Source organism: Phyllobates terribilis, unplaced genomic scaffold, assembly GCF_046119375.1.
Source record: "Phyllobates terribilis strain yellow unplaced genomic scaffold, ASM4611937v1 Scaffold_1__5_contigs__length_1240528914, whole genome shotgun sequence".
NCBI lineage: Eukaryota > Metazoa > Chordata > Amphibia > Anura > Dendrobatidae > Phyllobates > Phyllobates terribilis.
In genome coordinates, this window is record NW_027362761.1 from 250,045,034 (window position 1) to 250,067,345 (window position 22,312).

Consider the following 22,312-nt stretch of genomic DNA (forward strand, 5'->3'; position numbering starts at 1 on the left):
CACCATTGTAAACAAGTAGTCAACCATCCATATGCAGAGTCGCATCAGAATTGATCCTGAAAAGGAGGTTAATAATAATAATAATAATAATAATTATAATAATAATTAGGTTAAGCTTGGAGATTGGCCTTGTGTGGCTGTAAAAACAATTTCACAATCTGTTTCCGGGAAGTGTGGTGAGAAAGAACTGAATATAGCAGAGATGCTGGCAGTGAGTAACTCATGACGCCCGGATGAAACTTGTAAACATTTGCTATTCTCCATGCGTCTGTGATAACAATATTTTATTCTTTTTGAAACTTAGAAGACTGAGCCTATTATTTGTCAGAAACCAATATGCCTTTTACCTTTAAGTGAGTAATAAAAAGAACTTGTGTATGCCCCAGAATTTGTATGTTCATGAGATTTTATAGGGCCATAAAACATACCATATCACAGGGTTAAACCGTTAAACACTTAGTTGTCTATTCAAATTGCGATTGGTTTGAATGCTCAAGCTTTTAGAATGCTGTCAGTTTTCAAGTGGTATTTCTGAAGTTTGCTGGGGTTGAAGCTAATGCCATATCCTGTATACATTTATTCATTCAATAACCTATATACAAATTTTTTTCTCCATCTTCTCATAAAAGAAGAACATTGTCCTGAAACTACTAAAGAGGCATGATGCTCAAATAGTGAACTTTAAAGGGAAAAGGATATATATATATTTGAGCATCATGCCAATGTTGTTCTTTCATGGTAGGGTGGAGAGAATTTTTTTTGAATATAGGTTATTTTAAGAAATGAATAACTATTCAAAGGCAACTTCTAGAAATGACAATCTTTATTTTTATATAGTGCTAACATATTCTGCAGCGCTTTACATACATCATCATCGCTGTCCCCATTGGGGCTCACAATCTAGATTCCCTATCAGTATGTCTTTGGAGTGTGGGAGGAAACTGGAGAACCCGGAGGAAAAAACACAGGGAGAACATACAAACTCCTTGCAGATGTTGTCCTTGGTGGACCCCAGTGCTGCAAGGCTGCAGTGCTAACCACTGAGCCACTGGGCCACCGTGCTGAACTTTCCCTCGTTCCACCGCAGCGCAGTTCCAACGTTCTGCTTGCTTAGTGCGGTGTATTTTCATTGCTTTAAGATGTATTGCCAAACTATTGTGAGATTGCAGGATCGCTTTGTCCTAGCATGCTAAATCTTGTGGTCCCAAAGTTAAAATCCTAGGTGAAGTTCTTTCTGCTTCTTATCTTATTATTTGTCTTCCATTCTATGAGTCAAAGTCTGGAGATGAGCAAATCTTTTGAAATTCAAATTTGCCAGCTTTGCCAAATATTTCCAGAAAATTCCATTCACGGTAAATTAATTTACCAGAGATCGATAATACTCAGTAATGTCCTGAAAAGACCTGTATGAAACTATTCTCTTTTTCTCACAACCTAATCTTCTTCACTGCTAAGCAGTCACACACTATTTGTACAGTTTATTCAGTGTTTTGTATATTTCCCTATCTCAATGGCTAAATTGTGATGTCTTCTCACTATCCAGATCTACCAAAAAATGGCTGCTGCATTTCCTGCCTCTGATTTTATACAGGCTATTATAATCTTTCCTAATTGACTGCTATAACATGTAATATGATAGCAGCAAAGCATTATGATGAAGTCCACCTGAGGTCATATGATTCTTCTCTGGCTGATGGGTAAAGTGCAAAGGCCATTTTAGGCGATTCTAGCGAAAAGAATGGATTCGCCGGGCCCTGCAAATTTCTAAAAATTCAACAAAAATCAAATTGCTCATCTTTACCACAATAACAATCCTTGTCTTTATATAATTTACATTTCAGTCATGGGGGATTTTGATTTCATGCTGTTTGGAGATTTTGACTAACTTTCTATTTTACACTATACATTGAGTGGTGTCTGCCTCCATCTTAGCTGTGCCCTTTCCAAAAGTATGGTAAATATAACAGAAATGAAATTTAAATATTAAAAATATTACACATTTGCATATATATTAGTACCGAAAGGCTGCTGCATTTTTATGTTTGTATTTTTATGAATCAGTATCCAACACTGAACTGCAGACTCAAGAAGCCGAACTAATGCTTTCTGACACAGCAAATTTATTGCCTCTTTTAAAAACACATCAGTACCATATTGCCTTAAAAGCAGATATTTAGCATTGCGCATTCCTATTGCATTTAGTTTCTGGTCTGTAATTGCTCTTAGATCTATTTCTGTTTGCACTAACCTCCCTGCTGGTAAATTAATCATGGAAGCAAGTTGTTCCAGTACCATCTTTGTTTAAAAAAAAAGATTCTTCTGAATATTATTCTATATTTAATGTAGTAGTCAGTAGGGGGTGCTGTGGGCCTAAATGAGGATGCATGTCGGCTAAGGGCTGTAAAAATTACCTAGAAATGTAAATAGGTGGAAAAGAAAATGCAGCTACTGTATCCTTCACGTAAGGAATTATCATATTGCCAAGCAAGCTACGGAATAATATTTAAGCAAAATTCATTGGGGTTATTTAAGTGCATTAGTCAGTGGATTGATTGCGGAGATACTGGAGCATTTTAGGTCATCTCATGCATTAGAGGTGGGTGGGGTAGAAAGCAATGTGCTGGAGCCTGATTGCAGAGATATCACCGGCAGACATGGGAGAGCTGCGTATTACTACCGGGACACCATCTGACACTACAGCACATTGTGGGCAATTTACAGGAAAAGTGAGTCTTTTTGTAATGTTGTTCTGTACTTTCAGTTCCTATGTGTGGATTACTAACAGTTATTACAGTAATTGCAAGTTTTGTAATGAGGTCTTGAGTAAGTAGTTACTCTTTTTTTTTTTTTTTATTTCCGGAGGTTTTACAATTTATTTTGTAATTAATTGCAACTATTTTTGCTGCCTGATACTTTTCAATATCAGGTAGCACAAAAAAAACCAAAACATTTGTGCAAAAAATAATGCTTATAGTATAACAAAAGAGAAAGGTATGTCCTGTATGTGGATAAGAGGTATCTGTAATGAAATATTGCCAATATAACTAGGTGCTATTCTTATATGAAAAATATGATATAAAGATCTTTCATATTTCGCATAGAGAGAAATATAGAAACAGAACCTTATATGGTAGGAGCCGACTAACTTTTATCAAGCTAAAAAATCAGATAGATCTTTTCCCTCTATCCTATTCCATTGATATATCATAGAAAACCACAAGTAGATTATTCGCTGAAACTAACATGACATGGAAGGGCACGCGTTATTCTTGGTTTTCAATCTCTTATGTGATAAAGAAACAAAACCACAGTGTGAAATCAACGAGATTGAAGAGTCACACAGTTCAGCTGCATTCACACTGACAGGTAACTGTGAATGAGAGTTCTTAAAAACGCTCCTTTCACAATTATGTTGCATTTTAAATAGGCTAAAGATCACCCGATGAACTAGCAAAATGCTCATTCATTGAGTGAAATGATCTTTTCTCGGGGGTGCATCATCTTGTGTAAACAGGACTCATACTGCCGAGAGCAATGGCAGCCTATAGGCACTGAGCAATCTAATGTACATCATTCAATGTGCATCTTTTGCCACAATTTGGCTGTTTAAACAGGCAATTAAATGATCAGCCGTCATATCGTGCCGCTGGTCGGTACATGGAAAAGGACCATTAGTTAAAAATACCATACTAAAGTGCACTTTCCTTTAGTATAAGGAGCATAAAAATGTATTTAGTCTTGAGAAGAGATTAACTTGTATAACGACAGAAATGGTCCAAACAAAAAGTATTGTAAAAAGCTGAAACAATATATGAAATTGCCTCAAAAGACAATGAGGCACTCCCTCCGTCTGAAGAAAAAGGTTCAATCTCCATAGGAGACAAGGCTCCTTTACCAGAAGAACTATTAATCTTGTGGAATAGACTACCTCAGGTATTGGTCACTCACAACATGAACTATCAATACGTTCCAAAAGGGCTTTTGTAGAAGAAAATAACATAATTACGTACAGTGGCTTGTGAATGTATTCACCCCCTTGGCTTTTTACCTATTTTGTTATATTAAAACATGCTTAAATATTTTTGTAATCCGATTTGTGTGTGATGCAGCAGCACTAAATAGTCTAAGTTGGTGAAGTGAAGTGAGAAAAATATAGGCATAAACTAAATTTATGGGCTCAAATAACTGAAAATTAGCATGTGCAAATGTATTCACCTCCCTGAAGTCAGTACTTTGTAGAGCTTATTTTGTAGCAATTACAGCTGCAAGTCGCTTTGGATAAGTCTCTATGAGCTTTCCACATCTTGCCACTGGGACTTTTGCCCATTCCTCAAGGCAAAACTGTTCCAGCTCCTTCAAGTTAGGCTGTGTGCCCACGATGCGTTTTTAATGCGTTTCCGCAGCGTTTTTGCAGCTGCGGAAACGCATTAAAAACGCATGGTAGAAGGCCTCCCATGTCCCCCAATGATAATCCACGTGTGCTGTGCACATGCTGCGGAAATTTCCGCTGCGGATTATCATTGCAGAAAAAAACGCAGCTCTACCAATTATTTTGCGGAAGTGCTGCTTCTTCGCCGCCATTGACTTGCATTAGACCGCATGGGTTACGCATCACTGTATATGTAGATGCGTAATCCAAGCGTTCTAATGTGCGGATGGTACCCGGGTGTAGATGAGAGGAGAGTCTCATCCACACCCGGGTACCATTAAAAAATCTGTAAAAAAGAATAAAATAAAAAATAAATGTATGCTTACCTTCCGGCGGCCCGCGCTGCGCTCCTACATGCTTCCCGGCACTTTGCAGTGAATTGAAGGACCTGCGCTGACGTCAGAGTCATGTGACGGGTCACGCGACGCTGACGTCGGCAGGTCTTTCAATTCATTGCTGCCGGGACGGAGCGAAACAAGCCAGCGCGGGCCATCGGAGGGTAAGTATATATTTATTTTTTTATTTTTACCACTCTCTCGGGTCACACTATATAAATCCATGCCGGTTGCATGGATTTATATAGTGTGACCTAGTTGTCACAAGCACTTTCCAAGTGATGCTAATCGCTTGGAAAGCGCTTGTCAATCCACATGCGGAAATGTCAGTGAATGAACGCTCCATTTCCGCATGTCCCTGGCAGGAAAACGCATGTACAATCCGCATGCGTTTTTTTCTGCCAGGGAGATGCAGAAACGCTCAGGAAAAAATCCTGAGCATTTCTGCATCGTGGGCACATAGTCTTAGATGGTTTCCTCTGGTGAACAGCAATCTTCAAGTCTGACCACAGATTATCAATTGGATTAAGGTCTGGGCTTTGACTAGACCACTCCAGAACATTTACACATTTCCCCTTAAACCACTAGAGTGTTGCTTTAGCAGTATGCTTAGGGTCATTGTCTTGTTAGAAGGTGAACATTTGTCCCAGTCTCAAATCACTAACAGACTAAAATAGGTTTTGCTCAAGAATATCCCTGTATTTCGCACCATCCGTCTTATCCTTGACTAATACGATTTTGCCTGTCCCTGCTGCCGAAAAACATCCCCACAGCATGATGCTGCCATCACCATGTTTCATTGTGGGGATGGTGTTCTTGGGGTGATGAGCTGTGTTGGTTGGGCACCTGACAGCATTTACCTTGGTGGCCAAAAAGTTCAATTTTGGTCTCATCTGACCACAGCACCTTGCTCCATACATTTAAGGAGTCTCCCACATGTCCGGGCTGAGAGTTTAAGTGAGTGGCCCTCTCTTGGCAGGTTTGTTGTGGTACCATTTTCTTTCCATTTGATGAAAATGAAATTTCTGGTGCTCTGAGGGATCATCAGAGATTTTTTTTTATAACTCAACCCTGAGGTTGTGTGCCCACGATGCGTTTTTTAAGCGTTTCCGCAGCGGCAAAAACGCTGCAGAAACGCTTAAAAAACGCATGGTAGAAGGCCTGCCATGGTCCACAATGATAATCCGCATGTGCTGTGCACATGCTGCGGAAATTTCCGCTGCGGATTATCATTGAGGAAAAAAACGCAGCACTAGCAATTATTTTGCGGAAGTGCTGCGTTTTTGCCGCCATTGACTTGCATTGAAACGCATGGATTACGCATTACTGCATATGTAGATGCGCATTCCACGCGTTTCAGTGTGCGGATAGTACCCGGGTCTAGAGGAGAGGAGACTCTCCTCCGGACCCGGGTACCATAGAACCTGTGAAAAAAAGAATAAAATAAACAATAAATGTTATATTTACCTTCTGATGTCCCCCGGTGAGCTCATCCTCCCTTGCCGGCAAATCGCGGTGGACTGAAGGACCTGCGCTGACGTCATAGTGCAGTGTACCGCGAGCTGCCGACAAGGGAGAATGGAGCGAAGCAAGACTCCGGGGGCCATCGGAAGGTAAGTATAGATTTATTTTTTTATTTTTTACCATTCTTTACCGTCACACTATATAAATCCATGCCGGTTGCATGGATTTATATAGTGTGACCAAGTTGTCAAGCACTTTCCAAGTGATGCTAAAATCGCTTGGAAAGCGCTTGACAACCCGCATGCAGAAATGCATGTGAAGAACGCTTCACATCCGCATGCGTTTTTTCTGCCAGGGAGATGCAGAAACGCTCAGGAAAAAATCCTGAGCATTTCTGCATCGTGGGCACATAGCCTGACTTGTACTTCTCAACGACTTTGTCCCTCACTTGTTTGGAGATCTACTTGGTCTTCATGGTGTTTGGTTAGTGGTGCCTCTTTCTTAATGGTGTTGCAGCCTCTGTGGCCTTTCAGAAAAGGTGTGAATATACTGACAGACCAGGGGCGGACACAGACTGTAGTGGGCCCCTGTGCAAGAAATTTTTTGGGCCCCCCCCCCCTGCGCTTCATAAGGCAACAAAGTTATCTAAACATAACCCCCCCCCATGTGCATCTCTCGCCCCCCCATGTGCAGCTCTCATCCCCCCCATGTGCAGCTCTCATCCCCCCCGTGCATCTCCCATCCCCCCCATGTGCATCTCTCATCCCCCCCCCATGTGCAGCTCTCATCCCCCCCCCATGTGCAGCTCTCATCCCCCCCGTGCATCTCTCATCCCCCCCATGTGCATCTCTCATCCCCCCCATGTGCATCTCTCAACCCCCCCCATGTGCATCTCTCATCCCCCCCCATGTGCATCTCTCATCCCCCCCACTCCTAGTTAACTACTTGTATTTAAAACAAATAAAACTTGTTATACTTACCCCCATGCGATCCCTGCAGAATCCTGGCGCTCGTCCACGTCGCTGCCACCAGACGGTGCCACATGCATAGCCATCAGCTTTTGTTTTGGCCAAAAGATTTTTAAAGCCGCCACCACGATAAGGTAGACTCTTCTGGCAGGGCCCTACTCTAACCTATTAAAATTTTCTTAAAATATCCAATACTCTTTTTAGATATATTTTTATTTAGTTTTCTTTAAGGGAATGTGTCATATACATTTTTTTTTTAAAAATGACCAATAATACCACATACAGGGAATACTGCCACACCATGACCAGACCACATATTACCACAACATAGTGACCGAATAATACCACACAGAAGGGGGAAAAACTGCCACACCATGACCAGACCACATATTACCACCACATTACTAATATTACCACCACATTACTAATATTACCATAAGTGTCATTATGCACGGGAGCTCTATACATGGTATGTATAATGTAAGTGTCCAGGTAATCTAGTGATCACCAGTGACATTATACACAGGAGCTCTGTATATAGTGTCAGTGTACAGGTAATACAGTGATCACCAGTGACATTATACACAGGAGCCCGGTACATAGTATATAGTGTAAGTGTACATGTAATACACTGACTCACTGGTGACGTCTCTAGGTGAAGTCCTTCAGCTACGCTTTTCTCCTTCATCCAGCACAGACCGCCATTACGTCTTCCAGCCAGGACTCGTCTCTGCATAAAATAACACAGTTATCTAGAGCACATTCCCCAACTTCTACATTACGCAGCTGAATACAGACGTGTATCCACCATCAATATATGGTTAGTTATTATACAACCTACCATTCCAAATATAAATTGTAATCCACCACGGTGCCCCCATTAACTGTAAATAGGCACTTAATATATAATTTAATTAGAACCTCTACTCTTTCCGCCAATTTGTTACCAGTTACACTCCTGCATCCGCAACGCCCCCTACTCTATACTTCCTGCTCCCCGCATTCATTATTTACATGCACCCCCTGCCCCAATTCATTATATCATGTCCTGCTCTCCCCACCCCATCATCATTTATCATTTACTGTCCCCCACCCCACATTCATTATGTGCAGCTCATTATCCCCCTACTCCCAATTCCCCCATGTGCAGCTCATTTTCTCCCAATTCCCTCATGTGCAGCTCTCACCCCCCCATGTGCACATCTCTCACCCCCCTCCCCCACATGTGCCCCTCTCTCATCCCCCTCCCCCACATGTGCACCTCTCTCATCCCCCTCCCCCACATGTGCACCTCTCTCATCCCCCTCCCCCACATGTGCACCTCTCTCATCCCCCTCCCCCACATGTGCACCTCTCTCATCCCCCTCCCCCACATGTGCACCTCTCATCCCCCTCCCCCACATGTGCACCTCTCATCCCCCTCCCCCACATGTGCACCTCTCATCCCCCTCCCCCACATGTGCACCTCTCTCATTCCCCCTCCCCCACATGTGCACCTCTCTCATCCCCCTCCCCCACATGTGCACCTCTCTCATCCCCCTCCCCCACATGTGCACCTCTCTCATCCCCCTCCCCCACATGTGCACCTCTCTCATCCCCCTCCCCCACATGTGCACCTCTCTCATCCCCCTCCCCCACATGTGCACCTCTCATTCCCCTCCCCCACATGTGCACCTCTCTCATCCCCCTCCCCCACATGTGCACCTCTCTCATTCCCCTCCCCCACATGTGCCCCTCTCTCATCCCCCCCCATGTGCACATCTCTCATCCCCCTCCCCCACATGTGCACATCTCTCATCCCCCTCCCCCACATGTGCACCTCTCTCATTCCCCTCCCCCACATGTGCACACCTCTCATCCCCCTCCCCCACATGTGCACCTCTCTCATTCCCCTCCCCCACATGTGCACCTCCCATTCCCCCCACTCCTAGTAAATTGTATTTAAAAAAAAAAAAAAAACTTGTTATACTTACCCCCATGCGATCCCTGCAGAATCCTGGCGCTCGTCCAAATCGATGACACCAGGTTCTCCTGACTTCCGGTCATGTGACGGTGCCGTCACATGACCGGAAGTCAGGGGAATCATGAAAGCGCTGCCGCAGCAGCGCAGCGCTGAGATGTTCCGGCCCCGGCGCTTAGCATGGGGCCGGGGGCCCCATGAGGAGAGAGACGCACAAGAGGGGGGCCCCCAAGGGGGCCCCTACCGGCTGGGCCCCATACTGGAGTCAGGGCAGTCATGCCCTGATGGCGGCCCTGCTGGAGGCTGAAGGGGCCCCCTCTCCCTCGGGGCCCCCGTTCAATGAACCGGCTGCACGGGCGGTAGTTCCGCCCCTGTGACAGACCATGTGATACTTAGATTGCACAAGGGTGGACTTCCTTTCAGTAAGAATTGCTTTCTTCTTAGTAATGATGACAAACAGCCCTGATTCCAAGGTGGAGTTATTTCAAGTTGAGTTTAGCAGACATGAGTGTGATTACTAACAGCTTCTATCTTTCATTGCCACATTATACAAACACTTGTAGCAGAAGTACAGTAGCCTTGTATCACCATACAAAAACTTCTAGCAGCTCTCACAGTGCTGCCAGCTCACCTGTACTACCCGACTGCCCAGAGATGAAAGATGAAAGCTTTTAGTAATTACACTCGGGTCTGCTATACTCATGATTAGTGTTGAGCATTCCGATACTGAAATATCGGGTATCGGCCGATATTCACTGTATCGGAATTCCGATACTTAATTCCGATACTTTTATAATATCGAATACCGGAATCGGAAGTTCCCATAATGCCTGCGCTCTGCAGTGTCTGTGAAGGATGACAAGCTGGATGGCAGCGCTCAGCTGCGATCCAGCTTGTCATCAGAATGCCATCCCAGCGTGGGAGAATTCTCCTGATTGTTTAAAAGCCGGCGGGCGGTAAAAAGCCGCCGGCTTTTAAACAATCACACAGCCCCATACTGCTTCCCCGCAGCCTCCCACCCCGATCCTCCGCTCCCCTCGCCACCTCCAATCCCAATCGTAAATTAGGACCGGGCGGGGAGCGCAGCACCAAGGAGCGAAGGACCCGGGCGGGGAAGCCGGCAGTGAAAAGACTTCACCGCCGGCTTTCCCGTTCTGTGCTGCGCTTTCCCGCCGGTTATTTCAAATGAACAGCTGAGGTATCAGGTGATGCCGATCAGCTGTTCATTTGAAGTAGCCGCGGTGCCCTCAGAGGGTTCATGTGAGTTCATGCTTGACTGCATGAACTCACATGAACTTTCCCACGGCCGCACAGGTCAGCCTCACCTCCCAGACCCGTCATGATTAGTGTGTGCGGGGTGTGTGTGTGCGGGGTGTGTGTGTGCGGGGTGTGTGCGGGGTGTGTGTGTGTGCGGGGTGTGTGTGCGGGGTGTCTGTGCGTGCAGGCAGACATAGGCCGATGTGACACTACTACTCCCATCGGCCTATGTCTGTCCCCCGTCCACTCGTGCCAGCAGGATCAGCTCGATGGGAGCAGTAGTTCCCATCAGCCTGATCCTGCTATATAAATTGCCCTACTGTGTCCCCAATAAATGTTAGATACATGTCATTGGTGGCCAGTGGTTACCTAAAAGAAATTAGTTTATACATTACCTGTCCCCGCCGATCGTCACCTAAAATAAAGTAAAAAATAAAAAACTACACCTATACTCACCTAGACACCTAATTCCCCGAAGCCATCGATCTCCTGTAATAAAATATAAAATAATAAACCACAACCTTATCCTTACCCCTCCGTAGCAGTCCACGAGTGTCCCACGAAGATCTCCAGTTCAGAGCAGCCACATAGAATGTGACCGCTCTGAACCGCTGCCGCCGCTAGAATGACGGGGCCGTAAGGGTTCACCAGAGTTAAGGCAGCGCTGCTCCGGTTAGCTGCTTTACGGCACTGCTGTATCGTGAGAAATTCCCACGGTACAGCACTGCCGTAAAGGAGGTCTCCGGAGCTGCGCTGCCTGAATGCACTCCGGTAACCTCAGTCAGTGGCTCCCGCTGCCGGGAGCGGACGTGTTCCCGGCAGCGTGAGCTTACAGCAGCCATGCACAGCTGTCACCATCTCCAGATGTGACAGCTGTGCATGGGAGATCAGCGCAGGAACGTGGACAGGTAACTATTTTTTTTTAGTAAACTAAGAATTAAATAAAATGGTGTTTTATTTCAAATAAATTATTTTTTTCTGGGTGTAGTGTGTTTTTTCTTTTTAACACTTTGTAGGTTAGTAATGGGGGTGTCTTATAGACACCCATCATTACTAACCTGGGCTTCATGGCAGCTGGCGCTGACATGAACCCCACCACTATTACCCCCTGCCACCGCACCAGGGCAGCGTGGAAGAGCGAGGCTAAGTGCCAGAATTGGCGCATCCTATGGATGCGCCATTTCTGGGGCGGCTGACGGCTGGTGTTTCTAGCCTGGGAGGGGGCCAATATTCATGGCACCCTTCCTGAGCTATTAATATCAGCCCCCAGCTGTCTGCCTAGCCTTTGCTAGCTATTAAAATAGGGGGGACCCCACGTCATTTTTTTTGGGGGGGTCCCCCATTTTAATAGCTAGTAAAGGCTAGGTATTCAGCTGGGGGCTGATATTAGTAGCCTGGGAAGCTCCGTGGGTTTTACCCCCTTCCCAGGCTTCAAACATCTGCCCCAGCCGTCTGCTTAACCTCCGCTAGAGACTAAAATTATGGGGGATCCCACGCCATTTTTTTTTAAAATAAATCCTTTATTTTAACACTAAATGACATTTGAGGACTTAATAAAGATGCAGTCCCTAAATTATTATTTATTTTTTAATAAATTTTTCCCAAAACTTTTGACGTGGGCTTCGCCATATTTTTGTATGCCAGCCAGGTACAGCATCCAGCTTCTATGAACGCGCCATTTTCCGGGGCGGCCGCGGACTGCAATTTTCAGCGGGGGGCAGAAAGCTTGGGCCTCCCTGCGCTGCAGATTCCATCCCCCAGCTGCCTAGTTGTACCTGGCTGGACACAAAAATAGGGAGAAGCCCCACGTTTTTTTTTTTTTAATTATTTCATGAAATTCATGGAATAATTAAGAAAAAAAGGGCTTCCCTATATTGTTGTGTCTGGCCAGGTACAAATAGGCAGCTGGTGGTTGGGGGCAGCCCGTTCCTGCCTGCTGTACCTGGCTGGACACAAATATAGTGTGAAGCCCCACGTCAATTTTTTTTTAATTATTTCAGGAAATTCATGAAATAATTAAAAAAAAATTATGTGGGGCTTCGCCCTATATTTGTGTCCAGTCAGGTACAGCAGGCAGGAACGGGCTGCCCCCAACCACCAGCTGCCTATTTGTACCTGGCCGGACACAACAATATAGGGAAGCCCTTTTTTTCTTAATTATTCCATGAATTTCATGAAATAATTAAAAAAAAATTGACGTGGGGCTTCGCACTATATTTGTGTCCAGCCAGGTACAGCAGGCAGGAACGGGCTGCCCCCAACCACCAGCTGCCTATTTGTACCTGGTTGGACACAACAATATAGGGAAGCCCTTTTTTTCTTAATTATTTCATGAATTTCATGAAATAATTAAAAAAAAAAAATACGTGAAGCTTCTCCCTATTTTTGTGTCCAGCCAGGTACAACTAGGCAGCTGGGGGATGGAATCTGCAGCGCAGGGAGGCCCAAGCTTTCTCCCCCCCCCCCCCCCCGCTGAAAATTGCAGTCCGCAGCCACCCCGGAAAATGGCGCGTTCATAGAAGCTGGATGCTGTACCTGGCTGGCATACAAAAATATGGCGAAGCCCACGTCAAAAGTTTTGGGAAAAATTAATTAAAAAATAAATAATAATTTAGGGACTGCATCTTTATTAACTCCTCAAATGTCATTTAGTGTTAAAATAAAGGATTTATTTTAAAAAAAATTGACGTGAAGCTTCTCCCTATTTTTGTGTCCAGCCAGATACAACTATGCAGCTGGGGGCTGGAATCCGCAGCGCAGGGAGACCCAAGCTTTCTGGGCCACCCCCGCTGCAAATTGCAGTCCGCAGCCGCCCCAGAAAATGGCGCGTTCATTGAAGCGCCATCTTCTGGCGCTGTACCCAACTCATCCAGGGCCCTGGTGCGGTGGCTCACTGGGTAATAAAGGGGTTAAGGCCAGCTTGGTATTATCAGCTGGCCCTAAGCCCAAAATTCATGGGGTCACGCCAATATTAGACATGACCACCATGAATTTCTAGTAAAGTATTTAAAAAAACACAACACCCAGAAAAAAGTCCTTTAATTGAAATAAACACACAATTCTTTATTGTTCTAAATTAAACCATACTTACCATCACGCCCATTCCAGCTGAAGCCAACGATCTCCTGCAATAAAAGTAAAATAATAAAGCAACCTCATCCTTACCTTTCCATGGCTCCCACGACAGCTTCAGCTCTGCTACATCGAGATGACAGGCTGGACCGCAGCAGAACGCTGCCATCCATCCTGTCATCCCGCAGACACTGAGAAGCACAGGCATGCTTGTGCTCCTCAATGTCTGGCTGTGACGGCATAAAGATGAGCCGAGGTCATGTCCAATGAACTCAGCTCACCTCATGTACGTCACTGACAGCGTGGGAAAATTCTCCTGCACTCAGCACTTCAGCGTGAGAATTTTCCCACACTGTCAGTGACGTGCATGAGGTGAGCTGAGTTCATTGGACATGACCTCACCTCATGTATGTCACTGACAGCGTGGGAGAATTCTCACGCTGAAGCGCTGAGTGCAGGAGAACTTTCCCACGCTGTCAGTAACGTGCATGAGGTGAGCTGAGTTCATTGGACATGAACTCGGCTCATCTGGATGACGTCACAGAGAGACACTGAGGAGCGCAAGCATGCCTGCGCTTCTCAGTGTCCGCGGGATGACAGGCTGGATGGCAGCGTTCTGCTGCGGTCCATCCTGTCATCTCGATGTAGCAGAGCTGGAGCTGTCCTGGGAACCATCGAAAGGTAAGGATGAGGTTGCTTTATTATTTTTCTTTTATTGCAGGAGATCGTTGGCTTCAGCTGGAATGGGCGTGATGGTAAGTATGGTTTAATTTAGAACAATAAAGAATTGTGTCTTTATTTCAATTAAAGGACTTTACTCTGGGTGTTTGTGTTTTCTTTTAACTTTGACTATGGGGTTAGTAATGGGGGTGTCTTATAGACGCCTCTCCATTACTAACCTGGGCTTGATGTCAGCTGGCATTATAAGCTGACATCAACCCCAACCCTATTACCCCCTGCCACCGCACCAGGGCAGCGTGGAAGAGCGAGGCTAAGTGCCAGAATTGGCGCATCCTATGGATGCGCCATTTCTGGGGCGGCTGACGGCTGGTGTTTCTAGCCTGGGAGGGGGCCAATATTCATGGCACCCTTCCTGGGCTATTAATATCAGCCCCCAGCTGTCTGCCTAGCCTGTGCTAGCTATTAAATTAGGGGGGACCCCACGTTATTTTTTTGGGGGGGTTCCCCCATTTTAATAGCTAGTAAAGGCTAGGTATTCAGCTGGGGGCTGATATTAGTAGCCTGGGAAGCTCCGTGGGTATTACCCCCTTCCCAGGCTTCAAACATTTGCCCCAGCTGTCTGCTTAACCTCCGCTAGAGCCTAAAATTAAGGGGAACCCCACGCCAATTTTTTTTTAAATAAATCCTTTATTTTAACACTAAATGACAAGTACAGTAATCAACACTGTCACTGTACTTCATATATATGTGACTGACATGTTTCTATCTATCTAATCTATGTGTGATTCTCTATTCTTTCTGTTCTAAATTGTCGGGTACAGATGCTGAATTGCCGGCCGGCTTTCTTAAAGAGACGGTGCATGAAAACACTATTATTTTTTTAAATAAATCCTTTACACTAAATGACAAGTACAGTAAGCAACACTGTCACTGTACTTCATATATATGTGACTGACATGTTTCTATCTATCTAATCTATGTGTGAAGCTCTATTCTTTCTGTTGTAAATTGTCGGGTACCGGTGTATGCCGCTGATGAATTGCCGGCTTTTCATGTCATTCTACATTATTCTTAGTTGTTTTACTTCATGTAGAATTAACCTACAAGGAAAGAAAGGGTTTATTTTCATTCCGATATTTGTGTCCCATTGACTTGCATTGGTTTCCGGTATCGGAATCGGCGATATCCGATACTTTTTGGGTATCGGCCCGATCCAATCCGATACGATATTTCCTGATATCGGAAGGTATCGCTCAACACTACTCATGATAACTTGTAATTTCTCTGCAGTGACATCAGAGCGGTCTGTCATCTACCATGCTGTCTGTTACTCACAGTGCTGATGCTGTTTTTTAGTTCCTTTCCTTAATCAGAAAAATCAATATTTGATGCCCTCTCAGTGCCCTCTTCCTATCTGTCCTTCGAGAGAAAAGGCATTTTTGTCTTTAAAATCAGATAGCTCCTTTTTATTTTCTCTCTGCAATAGAGCTCTGAAGTCATTCAAATAATAACTGAAGGGTAACCTCTTTTCCAGAGAATACAGAATCTGACTTCTACTTACACAAGCACTCCCATTAACTTTTTTTCCCTAAACCTTTGTAAATATTAGAGTAGTGTCAGTATGTTAAAGTACCCACTGAGGCTACATAGAATTTTTGAGGGTACGCTACTTAATTTTTGAGTATACGCTCACACTGGCCAGTGCATAACTCTTAATGTTTCATTGGATAGCACTAGCTCCAATTTAATATTGTGGAGCAGTGCCGACTAGGGTTTTTTTTGTCACGTCGAGTCAGCATACAAGTCTATGGGTGCCTGTAAAACTTTGAACTGCACTCGGATGTCATCCGAGTGCAGTTCAATATAAGCCAACTCACAGAATGGAGAAGAAGGAGAAATTAAGTTTCAGATCACACACAGAGTGCAGTGTGATTCAGAGAATTTGAATTGCCATCACATGACTCAGAAAAGGAGTGGAAAGGCACTGGATACAGTAGAAGACAGAAATCTGTGAGTATTTTAACACACTGACAGTACATTACACTAACATTTACACAGACTTAGCAGATAAAAAGTTAATGGGAGTACTTCTGTAAGGGTTTCTTCTGTTAGTGGTCTACTCAAAGTTTACCTTCTCCTCCATTAATTAAATTTCATAAACCAAATTGAGCAATCAATTGATTATTTTTTCCCATCCCTTTATAACAATTATAATTACACTCCCAACATTATAATTGGAACATCAAGAAGGGAAAAACTAAAAGTATCCCAGGAGCCATTTTTCAATACAACACTGCCAGACAACATGTTGCTCGTGGTACTTTGAGCAGCTTGCATGGTCTAAACGTACTACCACTGACTGGAAAATAACTGAATTTTTCTCCCACAAAACACATCTGAGATGTCATTAATCAGCAATTGCAAAGGGTGCTGCCGACAGCGGATCTTGATTATTTATGTGGCTAACTGTGTGGCAGAATATTCCACCAACAACCATTATAAATATCTTCAATAGCATTTAAGTGCATGCATTTATGCGCATGGCCCTCATACTCAATACTGAATAGATTGAGATGTTTTGAAAAAAAATAACATTTTCACTTTTTCATCATTTGGATTATGACCACATAGCACACCTTGGTGTTGATGGTCATTGGCATTCCTTGCACCTGTTTTCATCTAGATATTACACAATATATACAGTTGTGGCCAAAAGTTTTGAGATTGACAACAATTTCTGTTTTCACAAAGTTTTCTGCTTTAGTTTTAATTGTGGCAATTTGAATCAGCTCTAGATTGTTATGAAAAGTGATCAGATGAATTGAAACAAAATTACAAAGTAATTTCTTGCCATGAAGATTAACTTAATCACAAAAAATGCATTTTCATTGATTTTTCAGCTCTGCCATAAAATGAACTATTTACATAATTTCAGTGATCGTTTTTTTTTAACTTACGAGAAAGTATTAAGTAAGACGAGACATGTCATATCACTGTCATGCTGAATGAATTATAAGAGCACACTGGTTGCTCTAAAAGGGTGTTTGGTGCTTGAAATTATCTTGTTTGGTTAACCATTGTTACCTTCAAAGAAAAACATGCAGTCTTATTTTGCTTTACATCAAAAGGGCTTTACAGGCAAGGACATAGCTCCTTGTAAGATTGCCCCTAAATCAACCATTTATCGGATCCAAAAGAACTTCAAAGAGAGAGGTTCAATTTCTATGAAAAAGGCAGAGTACCCAAAAATGTCCAGCAAGTGCCATGCCTGTCTCCTAAATAGGGTTAAGCTATGGGATCAGTTAAAAAATAGCTTTTAGTCATGCACAACTCACATGGAACACACTAAGGTGACCATATGTGGTGCAGTTGGAAGAAATGGATTAATGTAGTCTCTGAATTTTTTCATGGTCCCCATTAGATCTCCTGAGGAAGCTCTTATGAATGAAAGGAAAATATGTCAACATGAGGTATACCATATTAAATGTACGTATATCGCTATTTTGGGGACTTTTATATGGTACTGTATTAGGATTTGATCTATTTAAGATTAATCACAACACCTGGCTGTCTACACTTTATTTTAATTTAGAAGTCAATATGACAAATTGCTAGGATTCATATAGTGCTAGTTTTATGGGGCCGTACAGCCTGTGGAAGACTTATATAGTGTTTAGTAGGGCTAACAGTGATTGGGGGCACCATTTGCAGTACACATTATAGGATTCCAACCTTCATAGCTTGATAAAGGCCAATATTAAAGAGTGTTTGCTAGTTTGTATACAGATAAAACCTTTGAACAATCTGTTGACTTGACAATTTTTGCTTGATCATTATTAAACTATTCTGTACATCTAAAACTGTAATTTAGCACACTGATGTTGTGAGAGGTTGTTTAGCACTGTGACACATATTTTTTCACCTAAACCTGTACTTACTTACAAGGATTGGGGATGAGGGGGGGCATACATACCAAAATTGGGGATGAGGGATGCCAGGCATACCAGGATTGGAGATGAGAGGGCCATGCATACCAGGATGGGGGATGAGGGGAGCCATGCATACCAGGATAGGGGATGAGGGGAGCCATGCATACCAGGATAGTGGATGAGGGGGCCATGCATACCAGGATTGGGGATGAGAGGGCCATACATACCAGCATTGGGGACAAGGGGTGCCATACATACCAGGATTTGAAATGAGGGGGCCATGCATACCAGGATTGGGGATGAGGGGGCCATGCATACCAGGATTGGGGATGAGGGGGCATTTTTTACCAGGTTGGAGAAATTTACCAGTAGCTGCTGCATTTCCCACCCTAGGCTTATACTCAAGTCAATAAGTTTTCCCAGTTTTTTGTGGTAAAATTAGGTACCTCGGCTTATATTTGGGTTGGCTTATCCTCGAGTATATATGTTGCTGGGGACCTATGGTAATTGTTCATGAAGTACTATCTAAATATTATAGGATTAGCCTTATAAGCCCTGTTCACAAGACTATGCCCTCTACATGAGAGGTTATTTGTGTACTCACCATCATAAGAGACCCATTATACTTGTTTGATTCCAATATCCATTTTTATCTGATTCTTACTCCTTTTTTTGTTGGACCATGCATATTTTTAAAGCATATCTAATAAAACCATGTTTTTGTGAGGTAGGGTTTTTATAGAGATTTCTTCAACATCCCCATCTATATATCTTACCACAATACAAAGTATAGTAACCTCTCTACTCAATTAATAGAGTAGATTGTAAAAAGATTTTCACTAATGGTTCGTGGCCTCTTCTAACTTCAATTCATAAAATAGAATAAATGAATAGGGGTAAATTCATCCATTTATAAATACTCTTATTTGTGGAGTGTGTTCTCAGTTGTGTATAGAGTTATTATTACCATTGGTTGTAATCCTGCCTCTGATAATATGGAACCTTGTTGAAAACCTGTTCCTGAAAGAACTGGAAGTATGAGTCTAATAAAATCCCCAGTGGCCAATGTGAAAATTGCAAGATTACAAATTTTATTTTGTGAATAAAGATTGTAATATGAAAAGTAAACATTGGCCAGAAATTTTAAAAATTCACAAAAATCTGATTTAAGCAACAGGCTATTTTCTAATGATACATTTCCTTTAAAGTAAAATGGATTAGATTGACGTGGAATACTACTGCCATAAAAAAGGTTCCCATTGTGGTCATTTTAACAGCTGATTTTTTTTCCTCGGTTAATCATTTATCCATGGGAAAAACATGCATTGCACCTCCTACAACTTGCACCTACTGTATCTCAAGAATGAAGCCCCATTTTGTCCCTCCAGGGATGGACTCCATATAAGGGAATGGAGAGAAGCAAAGATGTGCTGCCATCTATATATTTCTAAGGGTATGAGACAAAACCCAATTTAGGTTTCTGCTGAGCAGACTGCCTTGCCTAAATACTCACAGTAGACCATGCGCATTTCTTGTAGTTTACATCATTGGGTTCATTACAGGTTACATATCTACCATATCTACAGTTCTACAGTACTGAAAGTGTAAAATTGTGCATTGTGTACTGCATGCTTTGGTCACAGTTCAGACATTCTTAACTACCACACATGTGCAGCTGCACGCTGATTATTTAAAGGTTTAATTCCTTCCCATTGTCATAGCACTTCCTCTCTCCCAGACAATTCAGCTCATGACACTTTATTCTGGCATGTCAATCTGTTGCGTCAGGAGGGGACATCAACTTCATATCTTAAAAGGAGTTCAAGGGAGCTCATGACATTGAGTGTATATGATACAGTACGTATTTCAAGGGTATTTTCCAATTTAGCCAACATGACAGCATAGTGTCCCATACATATTTCTCTACACTCTCCAAACAAATGTGGCAATGATTTCAAAAAATACAAACCGACAGTGGAAATTCCAAACACTCCAAGAAAAGTTATGGATTCTTTAGAGCGTACAAACTTAATAAAGATTTAATATTCAATTTAAAAAGGACAGCGCTTACAAGAAACATGTATATAAAAAAAAAAAGCCAAAATAAGGCAACATACAAATATGCAAAACATTTATGAATTGTAACAGGGAAATAACAGAAATCCCTAAAGGTTTAAATCTATAGATGTTGTTCTGATTCCCTGAGGTTAGGAGAACGATGGAACACGCTCACACCTGGCTGACCCATGGCATGTGAACCCCTCTCAATAGTAAAAATATGTTTTTTATATATCCACAGTTCTTGCCTCGGGTTTCCAGGACTGCCTGACATTTCACTAGGTCTATGACTGGACAGCGAGTTAATAATTGGTCAAGTAGAATGAATATTAAATTGTTCAAATTCTTGTATCCCCCTCCACATACCATAGAAGATGCAAGATATCCATCCAAACAGTTTGGATAATCATATGTCCATCCATTTTGTACCAACAAAAAAGTGTCAAGCATAGCACTTTCTCTACATTAAGAGATAATCCTCACCCCCCCTGTACTGATTCCTGCTATTCCTTAGTACAGCATGCAACAAAAGTTCACCATTTGTATAGTCATTTCCACAAAAGTAACCATTTGGATGTCACAAGTTCTAATTATTACATTTTCTAATACACATAGGTGGAGATGAATATATGGGCTCTCTGCAGCCCATGAGCTCATCGCAAGGTACCCCTTTATGTGTCTGTGACAGAAGCTGCTTATTGCTTTGGAAATGGGCCCCATTACCTTTAGAGATCACATGTGGCTACATAGTGTCACGGATGTGTTAGGTGTAGTGTTGAGCGAACATGCTCGACACTGCTTGGTTCTCGCCCGAGCATCACGCTACTCTGGATGTTCGGCGAGCACCGAGCATTTCCGGGTTACTCGGGCGGGAGCTCGGGTCTCCGCCCTGCATGTTTGGTGCTCTTTACAGAGCCAATGAACATGCAGGGATTGCCAGCCAGTCACTGTAATGCTGCAGCCATGTTGGTTGTGGGCATTACAGTGATTGGCTGGCCACACAGCGTCACCTCGAGTATTTAAAACGGGGCGCCGCCATCTTGGACACAGTCGCTCCGGATTAGACAGTGTAGGGACAGCGCTGCTGATTTAGGGAGAGATATAAACTGCGAAATAGTTAGTGTAGGGTCTGTAAAGGCTGCCAGAACAAACAAACAGTCCTTTTCAGGACTAATATCCATCCCAGATACCAGGCAGGCAGGTTGTATAGGAGACACAGTGGTTATACCAGCAAACGCTGCATTACAGTCCTGTGTGCTCCTGTTGCTGAAATTGCTGGACTTAGCACCAGGTGTCGCTGGCCAGGAAAAATCCCTTTTTTTTCATCTAAATCCTCCTTTTTTTTCCTCCTTCACACTGTACAAATACCCATCTTATTAACCTTTTGGTGTGTCCCGCCCCCCCCCCCCCAAAAAAAAGCGTGTCTCTGATTTTTCAGACACAAATATAACTGTTGAAAATAGTCTGGTGTAGGCTAGAGAAACAGAAGTGTTGTTTTGCACTTCCACGGTTCAAACCTCTGTATTATCCATTTTGGGCCATTTGTATCTAAAAAAAAAACAGTTTGAGTGTGTCGCTCACTGTTCAGCCGCAAATATCTCTATTTAAAAAAGTGTGGTATACCCCAGTAAACAATAACTGTGGTTTTGCCATCCCACGGTAAAAAATCTCTATTATTCAGCTTTTGGTAGTTTTTTCCATAAAGAAAAACAGTAGTGTCTCCTGACTGTTGTGACACAAAAATATATCTGTTGAAAATAGTCTTGTGTAGGCCCGACATCCCAGTGTGGTTTCGCAGTTCCACGGGTCAAATCGCTGTACTATCCAGTTTTGGACCTTTGGTATCTAAAAAAAAAAAGCAGTTTGAGTGTGTCGCTCACTGTTCAGCCGCAAATATCTCTATTTAAAAAAGTGTGGTATACCCCAGTAAATAATAACTGTGGTTTTCCTCTTCCACGGTTCTAATCTACTCTTTATTACCCTTTTTCCATTGACAGTGCAAGTGTAAGCTATTTTACTTCATTTACAATGGGCAAGGCGCGTGGCAAGGGACGTGGAAGTGGACGTTCTGGTGATGGTTCGTGCAGAGGACGGGGCCGTGGCCAAGGTGAAAATGTGCCACAACCAACAGCCACATCTTCTCGCTCCCACTTCTTGAC

The 22,312-nt window shown here is 43.2% G+C and overlaps 1 protein-coding gene across 1 annotated transcript in view; it reads left to right on the forward strand.

Moving 5' to 3' along the window:
* Positions 1-2,403: 2,403 nt before the first annotated feature.
* Positions 2,404-22,312, forward strand: part of LOC141256141 (leukotriene B4 receptor 1-like) — a 43,066-nt gene continuing 23,157 nt past the window's right edge. The window contains exon 1 of the mRNA XM_073671149.1: positions 2,404-2,726. The gene's annotated coding sequence lies outside the window, so the exon portion shown is untranslated. The remainder of the gene's footprint in view (positions 2,727-22,312) is intronic.